General features: G+C 36.9%; 4 long non-coding RNA genes across 4 annotated transcripts; 1 reads left to right on the forward strand and 3 right to left on the reverse strand.

The window, feature by feature from the left end:
* Positions 1-406: 406 nt before the first annotated feature.
* On the reverse strand, positions 407-988 carry LOC149718106 (uncharacterized). Its single transcript, XR_016382493.1, has 3 exons — positions 910-988; positions 709-842; positions 407-635 (listed from the first exon to the last, which is right to left on the reverse strand). It is a non-coding gene; the product is annotated as an uncharacterized LOC149718106 (long non-coding RNA).
* A 3228-nt stretch (positions 989-4216) lies between these two features.
* Positions 4217-8275, reverse strand: LOC149718107 (uncharacterized). Its single transcript, XR_016382512.1, has 4 exons — positions 7379-8275; positions 7186-7296; positions 4780-7120; positions 4217-4665 (listed from the first exon to the last, which is right to left on the reverse strand). It is a non-coding gene; the product is annotated as an uncharacterized LOC149718107 (long non-coding RNA).
* A 3060-nt stretch (positions 8276-11335) lies between these two features.
* LOC149718108 (uncharacterized) lies at positions 11336-13150 on the forward strand. The gene is made up of 2 exons (XR_016382569.1): positions 11336-12355; positions 12468-13150. It is a non-coding gene; the product is annotated as an uncharacterized LOC149718108 (long non-coding RNA).
* Positions 13102-15499, reverse strand: LOC149718109 (uncharacterized). Its single transcript, XR_016382562.1, has 2 exons — positions 14414-15499; positions 13102-14353 (listed from the first exon to the last, which is right to left on the reverse strand). It is a non-coding gene; the product is annotated as an uncharacterized LOC149718109 (long non-coding RNA).
* Between the last annotated feature and the right edge of the window lie 7099 nt (positions 15500-22598).

The raw sequence follows: 22598 nt of genomic DNA on the forward strand, positions 1-22598 counted from the left end.
CGAAACAGGAAGTCGACGAAGTTGTAAAGAATCTAGCCAGAAATAAATCCCCCGGCAGAGATGGCATAACCAACGAATTCTACACGCACTTCTGGCCTATTATTGGAAATACCCTCTGGCTAATTTTTACACAGTTACTAGGCCAACAACAAATCCCTAGCTCCTTTACCATCGCTGTTATAAAACTTATATACAAAAAAGGGGACCCAAAACTTCTAAACAACTGGAGGCCGATTTCGTTACTAAATTCAGATTTCAAAATTCTTTCAAAATGTCTGGCAAATAGAATCGGTACCAAGATTAATAAAATTATCGACTATGACCAAACGTCGAGTATACCGAAAAGGAGTATTACATCCAATCTAAATATAATGAGAGATGTAATCCACCACTACAGCTTCAACTCTAGCGAAAATTTAGCGATAGTAGCGCTCGACCAAGCGAAAGCCTTTGACCGGGTAAAACACAAGTACCTATATGAAATCCTGAAACACGTTGGTCTTGGAGACAAAATAGCAAATTACATTCAAGCCGTATACTCATCAGCCGAAGCATGCGTGAAAGTGAATAATATTCTCTCGGCAAAATTTAAAGTCTCCAAAGGCATCCGCCAAGGCGACCCAATGTCAAGCTTCCTATTCAATTTGTCAATAGAACCTCTGTTATGCCATCTCCGAAGTAAACTACGAGAAGACTCTATAAATCTACCTTTCATCCCGAGACCATTAACTACTCTATCCTTCGCTGATGACCTCAACACTTTTATCACCACAGACCAAGGCTTTACGATTCTTTCAGAAGAATGTGCCAATTACTCGAGAATGAGTAACGCCAAGTTTAACCTAGCAAAAAGCAACGGATTATGGCTCGGAGGGTGGAAAAATAGAACGGATCTCCCGATAAACGTACAATGGAACAATGATCAAATAAAGTCCTTAGGCGTCACCTTCTGCACGAAAGAAAATATTCTAAACAAGCACGTAAATATGGTAGCAGACGAAATAACAACCTCAATGGAAAACATTTCTACCTCAGTCTTTGGCCTGTCATACAAAAACAGAGCGCAGTTATGTAACATCCTCCTCAGCAAACTATTCTACACCTTACCAGTACTGTTCACACCGAAAGAACTATCCAAGAGAATATTACACGAATGCGCCAAACTAATCTGGACTAACGACAGACACTGGTTAAATATGGACGATATCCAACAGAAGATAGGCCAGGGAGGTTTCGGGTTAATAACCCTAACAAAAAGATGGGAAAATTTCGCCTTTAATAAGTTACAACGTCACATTGAGGGACTTTACCACCCCATAGAAGGAGCCTTCCTAGATCATTATTTAAAACAAACGAACATATATAAATTTGGTTTAAACGTTCTTAGCTTCCCAGACATAGAATTCAACTATGATTTTTGTCCAAAATATTACAAGGATCTATTCATGTTTTGGAAAACGATCCCAATACGTTTAACAAAACCCACAAACATACAGAGTTTTTTAAACTTACCTATTTTAAATAACCCTTTGATTAAATTGGACTTTTATCATCCAAAATGGAAAACACCAGGCTTTCAACTTATCAGGGACATCTACGACCACCAAAACAATTGTTTTAGAAATCCCTTTATTGATGTAGGACTAAGACCCCAAACAGAGCGCTCCCTTACCAATCAGTTCCTTAAGATTTCAAAATTATGTAAAGAAAAGATAGAGCTTTTTTGTCTGCCGAGCAAAACTAACCCACCCCAAGAAAAGACAATTTGTGAGATGGAACTTTACTTGGATGATAAGTATGTCAGCCTTGAAAAAATAACAAAAACCCAATTTAAAGAACTTACCAACCCACATTCAGAACAATTAAAAAACAGATTTCTCGCGATTTTTGAGAGTCCAAACAATATTAAACTTAAGTTAAATCCCATATGGCATCCGTGTTTTTTCCCAAAGGAAAACAGTATTCTTTGGAGAATAACCATAGGCAATATAACGTTACCAGTTTTAGCATCTAGATTGTATAATCTTAGTCCCCAATGTCCATTCTGTGAAAAAGAGCAAGGAAATATCAAGCATATATTTTTTAACTGTGGGATAACCCAGAGCTTTTTAACAAAAATTACAACCTTTATACAAATATTCAATCCTAATTTTAAATTAATAAACAAAATGTACTGGCTGTATTGTGGTGAAGAAATAGCATATTTTAAAATCATAATCATTATTTTAAATATAGCAAAACTTTCAATTTATTTTACATATCAAACTAGAATGAATATAAAAGAAGTAGACCCTGAAATTATGTTAGTTAACTATTTTAACAAGAAACTATTACTATGTATTTTAACCGAATATGAATTTTATGAAAGAAATGACAAAATAGCTTTTAAACTTTTTATAGAATCGGGAATTTGTAAATTGGAGGGTAGGAAAGTGAAAATGAAAGTAACCTTGTAAAAGTAGCTTTATAATAAAAAAAAAAATAAAAAAAAAAAAAAAAAAAAAAAAAAAAAAAAAAAAAAAAAAAACTAGAATAAAATACACTAAAACTAGAATAAAATACACTAAAACTAGAATAAAACACACTAAAACTAGAATAAAATACACTAAAACTGGAATAAAACACACTAAAACTGGAATAAAATACACTAAAACTGGAATAAAATACGCTAAAACTAGAATAAAATACGCTAAAACTAGAATAAAATACGCTAAAACTAGAATAAAATACGCTAAAACTAGAATAAAATACGCTAAAACTAGAATAAAACACACTAAAACTAGAATAAAATACGCTAAAACTAGAATAAAATACGCTAAAACTAGAATAAAATACACTAAAACTAGAATAAAATACACTAAAACTAGAATAAAACACACTAAAACTGGAATAAAATACACTAAAACTGGAATAAAATACGCTAAAACTAGAATAAAATACGCTAAAACTAGAATAAAATACGCTAAAACTAGAATAAAATACGCTAAAACTAGAATAAAATACGCTAAAACTAGAATAAAACACACTAAAACTAGAATAAAATACGCTAAAACTAGAATAAAATACGCTAAAACTAGAATAAAATACACTAAAACTAGAATAAAATACACTAAAACTAGAATAAAACACACTAAAACTAGAATAAAATACACTAAAACTACAATAAAATACACTAAAACCACAATAAAACACTAACACTACAATAAAATGCACTGAAACTAAAATAAAACACACTAAAACTAGAATAAAATAGACTAAAACTAGAATAAAACACACTAAAACTAGAATAAAATAGACTAAAACTACAATAAAATACTAAAACTACAATAAAATACAATAAAACACTAAAACTACAATAAAATACACTAAAACTACATAAAAACCACTCAAACTACAATTTAACACACTAAAATACACTAAAACTATAATAAAACGCACTAAAATACAATAAAACTGCAATAAAACACATTGAAATGCACTAAAACTACAACAGAACACACTAAAATACACTAAATCTCGAATAAAACACACTAAAATTACAATAAATTCTTGATCGCATAAGTTTATAAGATATTTTCCATAAGTATGACACTACCTATACTTCGTAATGCTTCTGAGATACATACAGCTCAAGCTAGTTCTAGCACAACAACGGTAGCGAGAATTGAAGTCCTACACTCGGTGGTTAATTTTGCAGGTCTTCCATCTAGCTCCTATTTATTCCGCATTACTAAGCCCAAATTTGACAGCAGCGCCTCATCCACCAGGGCCTCCCTCGCTTTACCTCGAATCTATGACCTACCTCCTATACTTCGTAACAAACCCTACACTAACCAGTGATAAACTTACGGCCAACATATCTTATGAACTTATGTTCTCGGCTATACAACATGGCTAGCCCCTTTTTTTGGCCTCCGACGAAGGGCGAGTGTGCGCCCGCCAAAAACACCCCCTTCTTTGGCGAAGGCTAAAAAAAGGGACCAGCACCACTACCCGGTTCAAGGGGGTTCCGAGGAATAGCCCCTCAAAATATCTCCATTCTACAACACTCGAAGACCAGCTTCGCAAAGAAAATATTGTAAACTCACCTCTAGCATGCAGGGTTCCCATTTTCGAAAACGCTTCCACGAAAGTCCACAATTCCTTCCAATTAAGTTCATTAGGCCCACTAAAATTTCACAAGGAAAACAGTGATACAACTAAAGAGAACTCCGTGGAAAAAACCTCTTCTTTATTTGACCTAAAATTAGGCCTACAAAGCATCGCGAGTACATCCGCGTTTTGACAACAATCTATTAGATGAATAATTTTAAAATGTTAGGTTATCTTAGTTTAAACTGCACGCTTTACCTCAACCCCGGGTCTTAATCTTAATTCTTAACGCCTCTTCATGGAAAAAAGGGGTTTTATTCTGTGTCCAGTGCGGGACCCGTGGGTTTCTTGGGGAATCCCTCTTGTTCCCTAAAGATGAGTCATAGATTTTGGTATGAAAAATTCCCGTGGAAATATGTCTTTCACTTTCTCGCAAATGAGCTTTAGAATGAAGGTGAAGGTTCAAAGGTTACTGTCAGACCAAATTAGTGGCATAATTTTCTTATTTTTCGTTACGGAGAGTATCGGTTCAGTTCAGTTATCATTTTAATCCAGAGGGGGTAACGAAACAACCTAAAAATAAATATTTGATCAGTCATGCATTAAGTTAGTGAAGTAAAATTAGGGTCATGACCCTTAAATTATTAAGGCCCATTTAAACAAATACACCTTTTATACAATACTTACTAAGCGCCGGTTGTATTATGGTCCGAGTTCCTTCGTTCATCTTGTTTCATATTTCATTCTCGCTTCTCGAGTCTTCATCGCAGACGTATTTAGGAATATAGGGAATAAAACTGAAGTCAAGAAGACATTGCGCATTGTGTTTTTCAAAGGATCTTTCAGTCATATTCAAAAACGACTGTTCTCTCCGGTTGTCTCTCTTTTCCAACTTCTTTCGAATCCTTGTCCTCTGCAGCGGAATGCGAAATCCTTTTTTCCCCATAAGGAAAGCCATGGAGGTCGCCTTGACGCGCGGTGCAAACTGAAATTGAAAAACACTTTGCCTCGGATTGACATTTTTTATAGTCAAGTCGCAGAATATTATTTGATTTTATATACGTGAACCCGAGACAAAATGGAGTTACCTGAAGAGAACTTCTAAAGCGAATTCAATTTTGTCAAAGAAAATCCCAGTCGAGTCTTGAACTTCTTTCGGCTTTTTTTTTTTAAAGAACTTCTTTTGGGTGTTTTTTTTTTATTTTTTTTTGTAGATTTTTCTATTGTTAATAAACGTGCGCCATTTTGCCTATTTCTGTGTATTACAGAAATATACAGAAATAGTTACCGGCTCTCCCCACGGGGAGGTATGGCGCTCCGATTTAGAGAGTCATTTTCATAATTTACAAGGAGCATTATTATTATTTGTTTTTAAAACGCGTATTAAAATCTAATTCCCAAACGCCGTATTTCCACTCCGCGCTTAATCATCCTCGATAACAGATATTCTAATTATGAAAAACGGATTTATGTACTTACATAAATCCGTTTTTGTTATTATAAATTAAAATTGCTAAAATAGATTAAATTAGTTAAATCGCGATGTACACTAATTACAACTTTTTTTAAAAAATCTATGTAGGCCTACTTTCCGTTTAAATTTAGTTTGTAAATAACTCAAAAATCAGAATCTTAAATATTTTTCAGCAAATAAACTCGGGCGGGAGTTCCGCTTCGAAAAATACGAAATTGGAGGGGTTTTTAAATATTAAACGCGCCATGGTATTTATTAATAAATAATGATCGCCAAGAAACAACTTGTAGCATTTTTCATTAAATTAATTGAAAAGCGCCGTGGGGTTGTAGTTATACTTAATCAAATAAAACTGCACACGAAATATCACGTGACAAAGTTGGATGTATAGATCTCATTTCTTCCGAAAAAAAAAACCCGGAAATGTTTCTGAGAAAATTCCCCTTTTCTAAATACGCTTTTCCAAAATCAATTAACATTAGATAGACACTAAATAACTTAAAGGTTAACCAAACTTAACCGTATAGATTACTAGAGATGGGCCAATACCAGTTTAATCGATACCGATACATCGGTTTAGCCGTATCGGTATGGCGTGATTTTTGCCGTGTTTTTCATTAAGGAAGGTTCCTTTTTGCGGCCTCAACTCGCGAGTGGCTAAAATAATCATTTATAACATAACATAATTAAGTTAATTACTATATAATACATTCATATATTGTTTAGAAAGAAAATAAAACTAAACATTTCGGTGCTGAGATTGATACATTAAGATCTAAATAATTACTAGACACACAGTACAGATCCCTTTTTATAAAACCTACAAAGAAATATACTATAATGCAGCCATTTTGGTTTTCTTTCGTATTTCAGGTAAAGAAGACAGACTATCGAGATGCAACAAAAAAAAATGGCGATTGTATGCGTGTCCTCTTCTGGTTACCAATGTCACGCGTGGGGGTCAAATTCAGGCGGGCGGGCGGGGTTAGGAGTGAGTGCTCGGACCAGCGAAGCCGGAATGGTCCTTCCCTCTATGAAACGATGTCCCCGCCTTCTCCGTCTAGCCGCGGGGGATAAAGGCGCCCCCGATAAAGTAATCTCGCTAGCGCGCGGGGTGAAACGTACAAAAGGGGAGGACAGCCAGCCTTCTGGTCATCTCACGCCAGCGACATTGCTCCCATATACGTCTCTGGAAACGGGAAAGCCTACCCGGCCCCTCTACCTACCATCCACCAAGTACACACAGAGAGAGAGAGCCACTGGCAAAACTGGGACCGACTAAAAGCCTGGGACTTGCGCGTAAGAGTATCTTCGAGGAGAGAGGCCGAAGCCAGCCAGCAGCGAGTGGATACGATTCTCTCTAGGTTTCCCGCTGGTCACGAAACATTACGTTTCTTATAGATGGGTCGACGTTGAATCCAGCAGTAGCAGCGGCCAAGGCAACGTCGGATTCTAGCCACTAGGGGTCCCATCCTCCCATTTTCTAGACAAACTCTTTATAATGGAACAGTTACTGAATAGAATGATGCCTATAGCTCCATTCTCCTTCCAAACCTAAAACAGCAGCATAAAAAAAAAAGATATCAGAGTTTAAAGTTTCCTCGACATTTTTTTCTTACTTCTCTCTTTTCTTATCCGCAAGAAGTTGGCCTAATTCGCTCAGGAATATTTGAGGATTCTTGTTTAACCCCTTTTGTAATACCTGATATTACGACTCCCGTTTGATGTACCTAATATTTATGGAAGAAATGAATTCCCACTTAAGAAAAAGAGTAAAACGCGATTAAAAATTTCGTCATTAGTGAAAGTTACCAGGGAAAGAAAATAATCTTCTTTTCTTTAAGTAATTCTTTCTTCGAAACTATTAATGCTTCATTAGCTTCATCTACGAGTATTCCCAAACGGAAAATAACTTTTAAACACAGGTTTTTTCCTTTGTTGGGGAAGGGGTATGTTCAAGTAGAAAGCCTGTTGTGGCCCTAACAGTGATATAATTTGAAGAAATATTCAAAGTTAAGCCTAATTTTTGAGTTTTAAAAGTTAAGCCTAATTTTGAGTTTTAAAAGTTAAGCCTAATTATTGAGTTTTAAAAGTTAAGCCTAATTTTTGAGTCTCAAAAGTTAAGCCTAATTTTTGAGTTTTAAATGTTAAGCCTAATTTTTGAGTTTTAAAAGTTAAGCCTAATTTTTGAGTTTTAAAAGTTAAGCCTAATTTTCGAGTTTTAAAAGTTAAGCCTAATTTTCGAGTTTTAAAAGTTAAGCCTAACTTTCGAGTTTTAAAAGTTAAGCCTAATTTTGATGGTTGGCGCGCTTTCAACAGTTGCTAAAATTAAAGCACGTGATTAGCGAATACAATAGGACATAATTCTCTCGCTTTTATAAATTAGGGCTTTGCCACGCATGCACGTAGCAAAAAAGCAGGCGGCGGCGGTTTCTATTTATTACAGAGTGAATTCTAGTTCGGGTTTATTCTCTTATGGGAAGTCAATTTTTTTCTTCGGAGAATTATTTGAATGTTGTCATCTCGTCGACCAAGATTTTTTCCTTTTTTTTTCTTTCCTTCTCGGTAAACCCTGGTCTTCCTCCTCTGGTCCTCCTTCCTTAGTAGAATGGTGTCTTTTTCTAGAGTTTTCTTTTATAGTTGTATCGTGCAAGTACGGCGGGCTGTCGACGTCGAGGGAGCGCCAAAAGTTTGTTTCAGAGAGTGTGTGTAAGCTTTAGGAGGCGAAAATACTCCAATCAATCTCCTTTGCCCGGTTATCTCTTAAGGCGTAGCGGCTTTCTCTCTCTCTCTCCCTAGCTCTTTCTTTCTCTCTCAGCGGGTTTAGTTCACGGCGACTTTTTGAGATCACCAAAAACTGCGCACCGAGGAGAGAGAAAGAGAGAACTGACTGGAGGGGGACGAATAAGCGCGCCAAAAAGAGAATAGGATTGCAAAAGAAGAAAAAAAAAATGCCCAAGAAGAATATGAGAGTGTGTGAAATAAATTAGTTTTTTTTTATTTCTTTGGAACAGCGAAAATTTAACCCCTAGTCGTCGTGTGGTGCTTGAAAAAAAAGTTAAGATTGCACTTTTCGTCACTACACAGTTTATTTTATTTATTTGTGGTTTAATTTTGTTGACGAGGCTTAAAGAAATTTGTAAACTGTAAAGAAGATTCGGTTTTTCCGGGGAAATTTAGACAAAGCTAGTCTCGGCATTTAAAGTAACTGCGTTTAAATTTAATAAAATTCCAGAGGAGATCTCATTTTAACACTACGCAAAGATGTTAATTAAATACAATAATCCTCAGGGTATATTGCTCCTGAACTAAACTCACAACGCTTTGGGATATTTTACTTGATCTAATATAATATCTGGAATATTAAACCCAATTTTTAATCAAAATTCAGTTAGTTATAAAATACAAATACAGTGGGAAGAAGCCACCTTCCAGAGGCGAGAGTTACGTGTATTTTCCCATAGCCCCTGTAGAAATGTTTTACCCGCTGCACATCAGTGCTCAGGGAAAAGCTACCCACCAGGCGTCATTGAAAAATATTAACGTTTTGGGAAAACAAGTATATAATATAATTAAAATTTGACAAAAACAACGCTTCTAAATTCGTTTCGAATACCTTTTCAAGAATTTAAATAAGTAACCGGGAATAAAATTAAAAATATAATAGGACATGTCACTTATGCCACCGCAAAAGGGAAAAGGGAGCTAGATAGGTAAAAAGCCGACCGGAGCTCATTGTCTAAAATGAGATGGCTGGCTATTGTTAACCTGGGTGCTAATGGGGGAAATACCCCCGACTCCCCCCTCTTCTTCTCTAGCGCTACTCCGTTGTGGATTTTTTTAAAGCCTTCCAGGTTCATTTTGTTCTCATCGACACGTCGCTAACACGCCAATTTCAAAGCGAACCACCCTCTCCCCCGGTATGGCCGCCAAGAAGTTTTAGCTCCAAAGAAATAAAACTGTTCAGATGGGAAACATAAAGGGGAAATCAGAGGGGAGGTGCCCCCCGCTACATCCTCTGTCCACGACACAGAAACGCCGTACCCCCTAACTCCATGCATGCACCGTTACCAAGAAAGAAGACCAGTCACACTTTTGCCCTAGTGTATGCGCCTGTCTCTGTGAGTGTATGTGTATGAGTGTGAGAGAAAAAGTCGCCTTTAAAGGGAAGGTAAAATGAGAAACAAGTGATTTTTTATCGATTCTTAGACCAGAATTTTTTAGAATGATTTTAAATTAAAATTATAGCTTGAGATTTCGTAAATAAGTTGAAATTAGCACCTCCGACCAATCGCGTAGCGCCCCGCTTTCTTGTTAACAAAATTCACGTGATAGGCTCTATATCTCGCGCCACGATTGTCAAATCTTGAGCATGGAATTCATCAAATTCGAGACTATTTAAATCACTAAGCTTCGAATTAAATCTTGGAAATTTTGCAGGAAGAAAAGGTGATAGGTTATGCAGTCAGACGAGCTTCTCTTTGAAAACACGGTGAGAGAGAAAAGGTGTCAAACAAACACGATATAGACTGAGAGAACTCTAGTTCTTTAACTACTAATCTAGCTGGGGCGAAGTGGCTGGCATGGCGTATATTATTTTAGCTGTTGGCTGGGCTGGCTTTGCCCTTTGTTCGCTAATTAAAGAATGGGAGTGAGAGACACGACTCCGATGAAGTACCCAACCGCCGCCACCACGCACTCTTTTACTCTTTTTTTTTCTTCATCATCATCATCCTCGCATTTTCTTTCTCTCATATCTTCCGTCACAGTGACGGAGGCAGAAGGACAGGGACAGGGACAGGAGGGTGGTTCCTTTGTATTATAGGAAACTATAGCGGAGAGAGCAGCCAAATTTGGGTCTCTCTCGCGCTACCTCAATCTCAGTATAGCCCTAACTCTTACGTACAAAGAAGTGTGTTTTGTCGCGCAGGTGGTTTTGAAAACCCCCAACTTTACTATCGGCATTTTTGGGTGAAAGGGTGCATTGGGTGGGTTGGTAGCGCGGTCCCTTCCTGGGAACTCTTTCTATTAAAAGGGAACAGGTACCACCCACTTCTTTTGGGAACAAATTTTCCTACTTTTTTCCATGGAAGAATGGGATGTAATCGTTCAATTCCTTTTAAAAAAGAGCCGAGGAGAACGTCAAAAATTTCCCGAGAAAAACAGACAGAGCTGCAGAGTTTAAATTACAGTTTTCCTCCGCCTTGATGGACCACGCGTCCGTCTTTTTAACGGCACGGATTTGTTTTAACAGTCAAGGTTTTAGGGGTTTTATGTTTTTGTTTGAGGTGCGTTGGACACCAAGTTTTAGAATAAATATTATTTCCAACGTAAATTAGCATCATTTGATCATAAAAACTTGAAAGTACTCCACGTGGTCTTAGAAAATTTCTGCATGGGGTTTAATTTCTCAAATTATCCGCAATGGGGTGGATTTCCCTGATTATTTCCCGTGATTTTCCCTGACCTTTTTAAGTCGGTTGCCAATATTAAGAGGGATATTTGTTATAAACGAGTAAACTTTCAAATTGGACAACTCAACCGCGGGGCTTATCGTAACAATCGCAATCAACATTGAAATCTTCCGAAACTAGAAAAGAAATAATCCAAACTAAGTAACTAACTAACTAAAACAAATTTCGCCGAGTTTGTTAAAAATCCCTAAAACAAGCTAAGCTAACCTTTTAGAGAAATCGACCGGGATTATACAGGTATTAACTATAGCAGAATCGAATTTCAAAAACAATTAGAAATACGATTAAGAACAAGATGGCCCCGGCCATATTAACGTTTTGCCTTGGCTAGCTAAATTTATTGTAAGGTGACCCCGGCCTATATACTTTACGGTTATTTTTTCTTTTAATTATCAAATATCATTCCAATTATGAACAAAAATAATCTAGCTTGATTTTGGGTTATAGATTATGAAACAAGTAAATAACCAACTTCTGTCCTATGAAATGGAACAATTTTCTTGATATTTTTGTTGCAAACCTAATATTTGTGGGATAATTGATGCGTTTGGGTACTAAAATTATTCATTGATTGCACGCTTATGCAATATGCAATATGCAACAAGCGCTTAGAATTAGCCCCGAGTCATGTTCTCTTGAAACTTGAAGCAATAGAAATGAAGTAATTTGCATAAGCCCTAAAGAACAACGCTAGACGGGACACGGAAACGGATGGTGGAGATAAAGATCCTTTTTGTTTATGATGTACTAAGCGTTAATTAATCAGAGAAGCTGGAACCGAAAAAACTTACAAAAATCTCATAATATTTGTGCCAAAAAAGTTAATTTAAAAACAATTTTATATATTTTAATTTAGTATAAAACAATTTTAGAACTAAAAATGGGGTTGACGGGACGCCCAGCCTGCCAGCCAGGGTCGGACCAATACTTTTCCGAACCTCTAAAACGCGCGAAACTAAAAACTTAGTAAGGAAATAATTTATAAATAAAAATGTGGTAGAAGGTACGCCCAGCCTGCCAGGCAGGGTCGGACCAATACTTTTCCGAACCTCTAAAACTCGCGAAAGTAAAAACTTAGTGAGGAAATTTTTCTCAGATTCCGCGCCTAGAACGAAAAGTTTCACTAGTGCCATCGTCCGGAGAAAACGCGAAGCTTGATCTAGGTGAAACAAAAATGGCAGGCCTGAGACCTGTAGCATCAACGGCAGTGTATGTGACGTTTAAACTTATAATTAAGTGCCTAATGAAAATTAGTACTCGAAATTTTTTGCAATGAATGAACCACAATTTTCAGAAGAGAATATTTTCAAAAATGGTAAGTGTTGAAAACCTAATCACCCTAATATTAACCAGATTAGTTATGTAAACTCTTAAGCCTTGGTCATAACACGAGTATAAAATTGGTCATACTGTTTTGTTTTGTTTAGTACCTGTTGCTCTCTCTCTCTTGTGAAAATTGCTACGAGTATTACACATATTTTCCAAAAGATCCTACTGAAAAAATTCGAAAAGCTCTTCAGTCAAACTTTAAGGGAAATGAATTCACACAGTATGGAATTATAAACGAAAAAAACTCTTGTTGCTTTAAAAAAGAGTCTAATTTAAAAGTAACGAAGATTGGTTTGAAGTCAACCCTTCTTATCGATTCTTGGGGTGTTCCCCTGACGGTCTAGTCAACGATAATTTGGTCGAAATGAAGTGTCCAGTCATTGGTGAAAAAGGAAACTTAGAAACAGTCCTCAAGAAAACTCCTTACGTAATCAAGAAGGACAGAACATTTTCTTTGAAACCCAAACAAATGTATTATGGGCAAGTGCAACTTAGTTTGGCCCTTTTAGGACTTCAAAGTTGTCATTATGTAATTTATTCAAACTGGAAGATGATTGTTTTGTTATATGTGCCTAAAGACCAAAAATTTATTAACAATCAATTAACCAAGATTACAAATTACTTATTTCAAAAGGTTTTTTTGCTTATTTTAATTACTACATTCCAAATTATTTGAAATGGAAAAATAATGGAGCAAATAAGGCTGAAGTGATATTTTTAAGTTCCTTAAAATGTGATAGAATCTTACAAATTTATTAAATAAAATTGTTTTACAAAATTTCACGAGTCTTGGGTGCATTATTCATTTGCATTTTTTTTCACGGGTTTTAGCAAGCTTGGGAACTGCGTAAGAGTTAATTTAAAATGATTTGAGGTCTGAACTTTACTTATTCCAAACAAAGCTGATAGAGCGGTGAATGAAATGCCAAGTTTTAGTTTCATGAGTGTCAAAAATACCCTATCTCGAGACTCGTAGTTTCCCCCATTCTTGGCCCTCTCTACCTTATTTGTCCATGAAAAAGGGGTATGAATTTACTGTTAATATTTTTAATGATTGCATCAAATAGACCAGTACTCTTTAATCCTGTTAATGAAATTATAGAGGGGGCATTCAATATTCCATTAGAAGCATTAACATAACATGTATGATTTTCCAAGGTGTTGACCATAATGCATTTACAGGGTTGCCACGGAATATTCAAAACCAAATTCCCTGACTTTTCCAGGTTTTCCCTGACCTTTTTCTGAGATTTTCCCTGACCTTTTCGGCCGAAAGTGTAAATGTTTACAGCACGTTTTAAGTGGTGCTTATAATTAAATAAAGTCTCTACATTTAAGTTTTCCAATGTATTTTTCACACCAAAAAGATTAAGAACCATTTTCACCTAAATGATTAAGAAAAATTTTATCTAGGATATAAATAACAGTCTGAGAGATTTCTTTAGAGAGCATTAACTTTACAAAAACAATTCTAGACATTTTTTAGGATTGCTCTAGAGTTCACTCTGTGTTAAGAGAGGATGAGAAGAAACTTTCATTACTCTTTCAATAAAGACTTATCCCCAGAAATTTTACCTACTAAAATAAAATTCCCTGACTTTTCCCTGACTTTGCTGAAATTTTTCAAATTCCCTGACTTTTCCCTGACCTTTTTGGCCCATTTTCAAATTCCCTGACCCGTGGCAACCCTGATTTATCATTGGGGTTTGGAGTGGTGCATTTGTCGGTCGTAGTTTCCTCGGTAGTTTGTTGAACAGCATCAATCCCCAATCTTTCAGCTAGAATTTCTGCGTCTGCTGGTCCATTTATTTCAGCTGTTTCACTTGCATGCAAAGTTGGAGATTGTGAGAGCTGATTCCTTTTTTTTTCAGTCTTTCCAATCTCCCATTAGCCTTGAACTATTGTTGTTGATCATGTTTCCTTAACGGGAGTTTTTTGGAAGGAACAGCCAAAGGTCCAAGTCTGGGAGGGTAACTTAACTTATCTACAATAATAACTCTAATTATAATTGGTTTTAAATTAATATTATACGCTTAAAACATACCTGAATGTTCATATTTCGGAATGAAGGGAGCAGACAACCATGGACTTGGTGTGTGGTTTACCCATTTTTAAAGCTATATCCCATTGTTTCGACAATTTAACGTCGCGCGGAAATTGGTGAAAGCGGACACCTCTCATTATTTATACACCCATACACGCTGCAGTATTTAACCATTGTTTAATTACGTTTAAATAAACAGCAAATCTGACAAAAACTAGCCAAATTATCGTTGAGCAGATAGTTGAGTTGTTGATTTAATTTTATAATTATCTTTGAGCAATTCAATTTAATTAACTTTAATTAAACCATGAGTATGTTGATTGCGTTTGTCATTAATGGTATCGCCGGAATCAAGTTACATTTAAACACCTGATTAAACTAATCATCGATCATCCACCTTGCAATAGGCAGACTAGACGGAGTTCGCAAACTTCGCAGTCTATTTATGACATCTCATGTTGCCCTCTATTGAATCTCTCAACAACTATCGTTAAATTTATTACTTAAATAATATAATTTTTTTTAAATATAATAATCATATTAGCTAATTATAATTATTTAACTTTAAATGAGTATGTTTCATTGATTTAAATCGCATTGCTAAAAATTATTGGCGGGCGCTAGGCAGTCATTCTCTCTACTCTCTCTCCTCTCCCACTTACAAAATCCAGCCGCAGCTGGTTGCCGCGCGTCGGGAAGGGGAGGGTGGGTGGGGATCCACAAACTTCTACCTCTCTCTACTCTACAGTCTAACTTAACTCGGGTTTTGTACTAAGCAAGCGTGGCTTCGTGGTAACGCGCTCGCTCGGCCGTCTTCACTGACGTCTCGTATGGATTAGGACATGGCAGGTTCAAACCCCGGCACCGACGGGAAAAATAATTTCAATTGAAATTAAATACGTTACGCCACCTATGAGGTGTAAGGTGAACTACGGATGAATTTCGAGTCGAAAATTCGCGGGAAATTTGAAATTTAAAAAGTTTATTTATGAAGAATCTTATTATGCGGTTACACCAAATCCAGCCAGCCGTCCAGCCAACAGAGGGCGGAACAATAGTTTTCCAGCTCTAAAGAGCGGCAAAACTAAAAACCTGTTTTATTTTTAGAGGAAGATTGAAAGGGCAGCGCAGGCGCAACAGGCTTAAAAACAAAGTCGATTAAAACACTCTTAAGAAACGAGGCGCTAGAGATCCTTAAAGTAAAAAATGTTAATTTCGTGCTCGCTAAAAATCAAGAAGCGATCGCCTTTTAAAAAGCAAAATACTCTCGACCAAGACTAGAGCGGGGTGAAATAAAAATAACATTTATGGAGATTTTTTTTTATCTTGTCGGCTTTTGTAAGAAGAACATTACGTTAAGACTTAAGGTCGTGTTAATACCCCTCCCCCTTCCCATCATGCACCCCTTCCCCCCCCCCGACAAGCCCTTTCAAAAATAATGCCCATTTAAACGCGTAAAGTAAAATTATCCTATCTAATTTTTGACAAATTCTTATTAGATTTGATAAACACGTAACACTTTTTTGTAAACTATTTAGAAAGGTTTATAAATTTGGTAAATGTTTCGAACATTCAAATATAGTTAATTAAGTTTCCTAACGATTAATTTTAATCACGAGCCCTTAATTAGTAACTAAATTAATAAAAACTATATCTTTGCATGGACAAAGATTAGAAAAATTAAAGATGATAAGTGAACAGAAATTGAATTTTGTACATTCACGTTTTTTTTTTTTTTTTTTTTTGGCAAAGATGCCTTAAAAGGATTTCATCCATGCACTGTCTGATACAGTTTAAAAAATAATTAAGATGAAATTCTGCAAAATATATCGAATGATATTCGTACACGAGAGAGGCGTTTCGTTATAGTGTAAATAAAATATAACCCTCCCCTTCTGGATCTGGAAGGAATCCAAGGATATGTCAAAGTAATAAGATTTTGTCTCTCTCGAAGACCCGACGCTATGAAAAGGAATTTTGTATATATATATACATATATATATACATATATATACACCTAAATAAAACGTACGTGACCCTTCTACCCCATCCCCCTTATCCCCCTTCTTGACATGAAATCTTATAGAGCGACTTGAATAAATCACATATAAAATTCTTGCTTCCTAATATTTCTAGCCGTTAGGCTTAGATCCCTCGACCCTATGTCCCTATCTATACCTGAGAGTGTAGAAAGTGACAAAGCTGCTGGTACAGTGATATCAAAATACCGCCCAATAAGAACTTAGAAGACGACGACCTACTCGGTGAAGCGCGCGAGGCATTCCGGGTAAAGGTAAGAAGGGAAATTAAGCCTAGGGGCATGATGCTAGCGCGCGAATGGTATGGTACCGGCTCCTATTTCTTTGAAAGGTTTCGGATTAAAATAGAAGACAACCGCGTATAAGTTCAATCGGAGTTAGTAATAACATACTATTAGGTATTCTTATTACAACGCAACATCGTGTTTATGGCAAATTCCGACACCGTCTGCATGGTTATGTGTAAAATTACCAATTCATACTTGGAAAGTTGAATCACATATAATAATATACTTTCTTTGGTTTTTTGATTGCGATATTCCTAGTTGAAGTCCCTGCATGAGATATCTCGGTCCCTGAGTAAGGAAGGAAGGAACGGGTTTGATTCTTTTAGCGTAATGTCCCCCTATCTATACACGCTTCTCCATGCACAACAGTATAAGCGGTAAACATAAAAGTAATCCTATATGGGCAACAAGTCGCTGTGGAGAGCGGAGTATATACATTTTTCTGTATAGTACCTGTAAGATACTGACTGCAGCGCCAAGGCCCGTATAATATACACTGAGTGCGGTACTGCATTTTGCATAAAAGATGTACATACGAATTGTCGCTAACTTATGTATACGGGGAGCTAGGTGTGCAGCTTCATATTTGCGTCGTTATGTTTATACACACTGAAGAATAAAGAATACGTAATTTCGAAAACACTCTTCTCTCTCTCTCGCTTTGAATTCTTACAAATATTTATTGTTTGTTTCTTGGACTCCGTATACAGTATATACACTATATAGTCATTTTGCATTTTTAAAATATATTCATACAGAGAATATGTTTTAATTTTATTTCAAATGAGAGAGAGTGTATGTACTGATTCATTTACTTATAATTATAAAAGGGGCGGACTTCCTTGACTCGGATATATGCCTAACAACGGAAAACAAATCTCGGAAACTAAATTTTATTTCATTCGAAATTAAGAGCAATTAGGCCAATAAAATAAAGAATATACGGAAATTCAGAAATTGATCAAAAACTTGTTGTGAGACGGAAGAAGTTTGGAGTTTGCGCGAGAAAATTTATCACATCACATGACGTACTTTCTGAGACAATTAAAGACTTATTATAACTTCATTAGGCTTAATTGCTCATAATACTCTCTAATAATTATTTCTTAGTTTAGTTCTTTCAAATAAAAAATAAAACTTCAACTGCGAATCTTTACAAGTTACAACCTTTAAAATTCAAGCTACCTAAATTCAAAAAACTATATAAAAATCTTCCTTCGACTTGCGTCGCAACTTTTTAAAACATTACATTTATCCTATATAAAGCTCATCTTGAATGAATAATTCAAACGTTAGATAATTAAACTAAACTTAGAACCTAAATTTTTAACCCCTGCATAGCATTTCTCGTTTTTCCCGAACGCAGTCTGTAAAATAACACTCTTGAAATAACTCAACAATTCCATACTATTTAATAGCGTCTTCCTTTCATCTTTCAAGATTACAACTACAAGTCTATATATAGGTAACAAGATCTCCCTGCAAGTTATTTTTTTCGCTTCAAACTTTACTTCTTCGAATCTTTTCCCCCGTTTTGAACTAATTCTCTTAAAGTTAAGATTTCCTCGGAAAATCCGAAAGCTCACTTTTTTTGGTTCTTCTTAACGGGGAGCTAAATTTCTTTAAGGAGAAAGTCGCTTAAAAATAATTACGGGTTCACGAGTTATCTCAAAGTTTCCATCCTTTCATCAAATTAATCATTAAAATGTTATCCCTTAGCTCCAAGGGAATCCAAGCAACATACCAAGGAAAAAAAAGCGGAGGTTCTTTCAACGGGGAATTAAGTTTTTCAATAGAGAGTGAAATTAAGAGTGGAATAATTCAGTTCACCTTTCCTTTAGGATCTAGCTCGCTTGCTGAGTGTTTAGTTCGTACACCAATTTTATCTTGTAAACTTTTCGAGAGATTTAATACGGAAGGGAATAAAAAATACTCGAAAGAGGTGCTTTGAAAATTAAACACTGCGCTGGAAAAAAAAATACAAACAGGACTATATACACCTTGTTCGGTAATTTCCCAAGGGAAATTATTTTTATAGCCTTTACCATCGACGCTAGAAGATGCGTCGACTGAAAGAGTGGCCGGTCCACACATGCTTCGACAATATTTCACTGGTTTTCCTTTTTTTTTTTAACTATAGCAAACGACTTTTCAGAGATGCATTTTTGATTTTACGTTTGCTTTGCATTTACAGCGTGGCTCGGATCTCTAATTTCTTTTAGTTTTGTGACGAGTATGACTGTGACAATTTTAACCCCCACCATACGCGCATTACATTGAAACGTTAAGTCGTTTTTCATTGGTAAGTCGCATCACAGCTTTTGGACACGTGTTTTTCTCTTCAAAGGTCATTTACTGACGTCGACTAGCAATTTTTAATCTCAAAACTAAACAACTTCCACAAATATTTAAAATTTAAAAAACCCAGAGCTATATTCATACGCATGCGCCATATTTAGTTGATGGAAAAACTATGCCCGCCATTCAAAACGTCATCAAATGTCGTTTTTACCTTTTTTTTGAAAATCCAAAAAAAAAATAAAAATGTAATAATTAAGAGATTTTTATTACTAGAGTTTAAATCTCTTTTGTTTAAAATATCACGTTTAGGAAAAAGGAAAAAATACTTCGGCAGCCGCGGTCTCAATTTTTGAGATAATATAAAAAAAGTGTCCATAAATTTGGATGGAAATTGAGAATAGGGTCCCCGTATTTGAAAGTTTTGTCAAAAAATTGCCAATTGCGACAAAAAAGACCATACATAAAATATCAATGTCATTGACTATTAAGGGAAAATGGAACCACATATAACCGAGGGAATGGATACTAAACGTGCCTACTTTTGATCGTTCCCAGTATGTTTTAACCCCCCCCCCCCCGTGATAGCCCCCCGCCCACGATTTGTATATATATAGAATCCGTCGCAAAGTTTTCTCCATTGTCACGTCTCCGAGAATAAATAGATTCCGCGGAATATCCCTAACATTATTCTTTCAACCATCCATTCTTCGATATAGTAGAGTTAGTGTTAGACAGGCTATAGCTACGTCGCCCCAGCAGACATTGCGCGAGCGGGGCGCGATGATACTCTAATAAGCTTTTGGAATTGTTCAAAAGGTTCCCGCGCGCCTAGCTCACCCTTTTTTTAGCCTTTTATACAAAAAAGAAAACCCCCTCTCACCCCCAGAGCTGTCTGGTCGCCCACCGCGCCTGGCTGTATGCGTGGCGTGGGGATATACCCAAATCGAAAAACTTTTTTGGGGCATTTTGAGCAACGTACCACCGCATGCACTATCAATCTAGTGTAGTTATATAAGATAGTAGCACCCTTTCTACCCCGGACCAACCAGATATTCCAAGGGTGCATGCCCCGAATATCGAATGTGTCGCGAAGAGATAGACCTTTTTACGCCGAAAAAATCCCCCCAGATCTAAGAGGGGGGAGGAGGGGTTTAGTGCACGGACCCAATTCAAAGCCGAATTCGCCAGAATTAACTAAAGGTACCTTCACAATGATGGTGCACGGGGATGTAGTTTCGGATACGCAAATTTGAAATCTTTTTCATGGATAGGTGAAGAGATGTCCTTCAAATTGTAAGTTAGCAGTTCATTCGTGTAATAACAGTGGCTGTTGAAGACAGCGTGCAACATTTTGTCCATACAGAATAATTTATCAAACCTAAACTTACAAACCTCGGACGCTAACCTATCGCAACTAAGACACCATTGGTACTACGGAGTTCTCGTTGGTACCGTCTCATCTCCGTGTTTGTCAAGGCACCTTGAGTACAGTACTTAGTGCGTTGAAACCCCGAGGATAGTAGGGTACTGGTGCGCCCATTCTATAAGGGTTGAATTCGCTTTAGCTCTTTGCCCGCGCGCGCCGCGTGTCCCTGGTGGTGGTGACGGGTTAGAAAACTGAAGGAACGTTCGGTATGGAAACCTTTCTCTCTCTCCTGATTTGAAAAAAAATAAATGTAGAATTTAGAGGGGAAGGGGGTGGGGGTTGGTGAGAAGGAAATGTCTGGGGGTCAAGAAGGGAGAACTACTGCACGCGTTAAAAATCGATAGTTAAATATCCAAAGGCTTAAATCCATCGAGGAGGACCGACCCACCATCCCTCGCCCCACCGTCAACTCTTGCAAAGAGAGTGAGAGAGGAGACATCGCCCACCCTTGCTACCACCACCCCCCTCTCCCGCACACTCAAAGCCCATAGGCAGTTTTACCTCCCGCGCTAAGGTATTAGATAGTTTTTTTCTTCTTTCGTTGCTGGCAACTCTCCCCTAGCTAGCCGCTATACCATCTACTTCCTCACTCTTTCTCTCTTAGTGGCGCGCTAGCCATTAGAATCTAAAGGCCCATTCGGACTACTGGACTGACTACCACTATATATCGCGGACGTCTTCGAGGAACTAGTGCCTTGGTCGTTTCGTTTTGCACCTTCATTTACTTAAGTTTCAAAATTATGAAAAGAACTTGAAAAACTTAAGCCTAATTCGAAATGAAAACGAAAAAGCACGTGGGGTTTTTTCTCGCGCCATGATCCAAACTTGAACTTGAATGATGTTACGTCCAGTGGTGAGCTTGACATTTCGGTCAAATTCATCAACTCAGTAATGACATCGACTTTAGGGTTAAAACCTTAACTTTTAAAGTTCATCGACCTAATTGTCATTCGAAATTTGGTACATTAAGACCAGAAACTATGGAATCTTAGTTATCCAAGAATTTTACTGACAATTAGTGAAATTTCTAAGAATTTGAATGGGATATAATTATTTTGATCAATTCTCATTACGACCCAGAAATCTAGCCTGAAATCAATCCATCAATATTAATTGCTTATAATTTAAGTTACTTAGCCGCGAGCTCAATATATCGAAGTGTTTACCAAAGGCACAATGCCCTATATTTTAACTCGTAAATCACTCTACGCGTAAACAATTAATCTACAACAATCAAGTATTTACTTACGGGGTAACCCATCGAATTAAAATGGAAATTTTTAGCATTTAAGAATCATTATTTTGAAAGAAAGAAAAAAAGAGGCCAAGGATAAAGAATTTTAATGGGCAATAGTCGAGTCCGAATGGGCCTTAAAAATGGGTTGTAATCTGGGCTGGGGGTAGAGCCCCCTAGAAGGGTGAGGAGGAGAGGAGTTGAATCCGGGGGAATGAAAGGCGATGGGTGGGCGGATGGATGGGCAAAAAGGAATTGCTAGGGAAACAGTGCCAACGTCCAAGCTTCAATTTCTTTTCTAACCCTAAACTCCCTCTTTTCTCTCTCCCTCTCTCTCTCGTGTCCTCCTGGTGCGCCCCCGCTATATACGTATGTACAGTCCTCAGTCCCGAATTTCCTCACCCGTTCATTTCCCCTTCGGCTTTCCCAATCAATAAAAAACCCTTTTTTCGTCCAGACGAGTATAGGAATCTCTCATCCTAAAAAAAGAGGTCGAACATTCAGCCCAAAATGACCCGAAATTCTTCGTAAACCCTAACGAAAAGTTTCAATTACACATATCCAGCCCCTCATACATACACACACACACGCAGAAAGAGAATTGGGGGTCTGTCCTGCCTCTAAAAATCCCAAAAAACCCAACCCACCCACATCGCTCTCTCTCATCTGAATCCGCAGCACCAGTCCACCCCTTCTTTTTAGGCCTCGGTTAAAAAAAGGATTTTTGAATTCGATAGGGTGAGAGGCTAGCTATCTTTTTCTTTCTTTTTTTTTCCTACTTCTCTTTCCTAGTACTACTTTTTTTTAGTTTTTTTTTCCTTTCCAAGATTGAAGGGGTGGTATTCGGAGAGAGAGAGAGAGAAGCTCGCCTGCAATGTACCCCTTCCATCTACTACAG

Source organism: Phalangium opilio, unplaced genomic scaffold, assembly GCF_054372755.1.
Source record: "Phalangium opilio isolate 3A_F unplaced genomic scaffold, DU_Popi_V2 ptg000002l_1, whole genome shotgun sequence".
NCBI lineage: Eukaryota > Metazoa > Arthropoda > Arachnida > Opiliones > Phalangiidae > Phalangium > Phalangium opilio.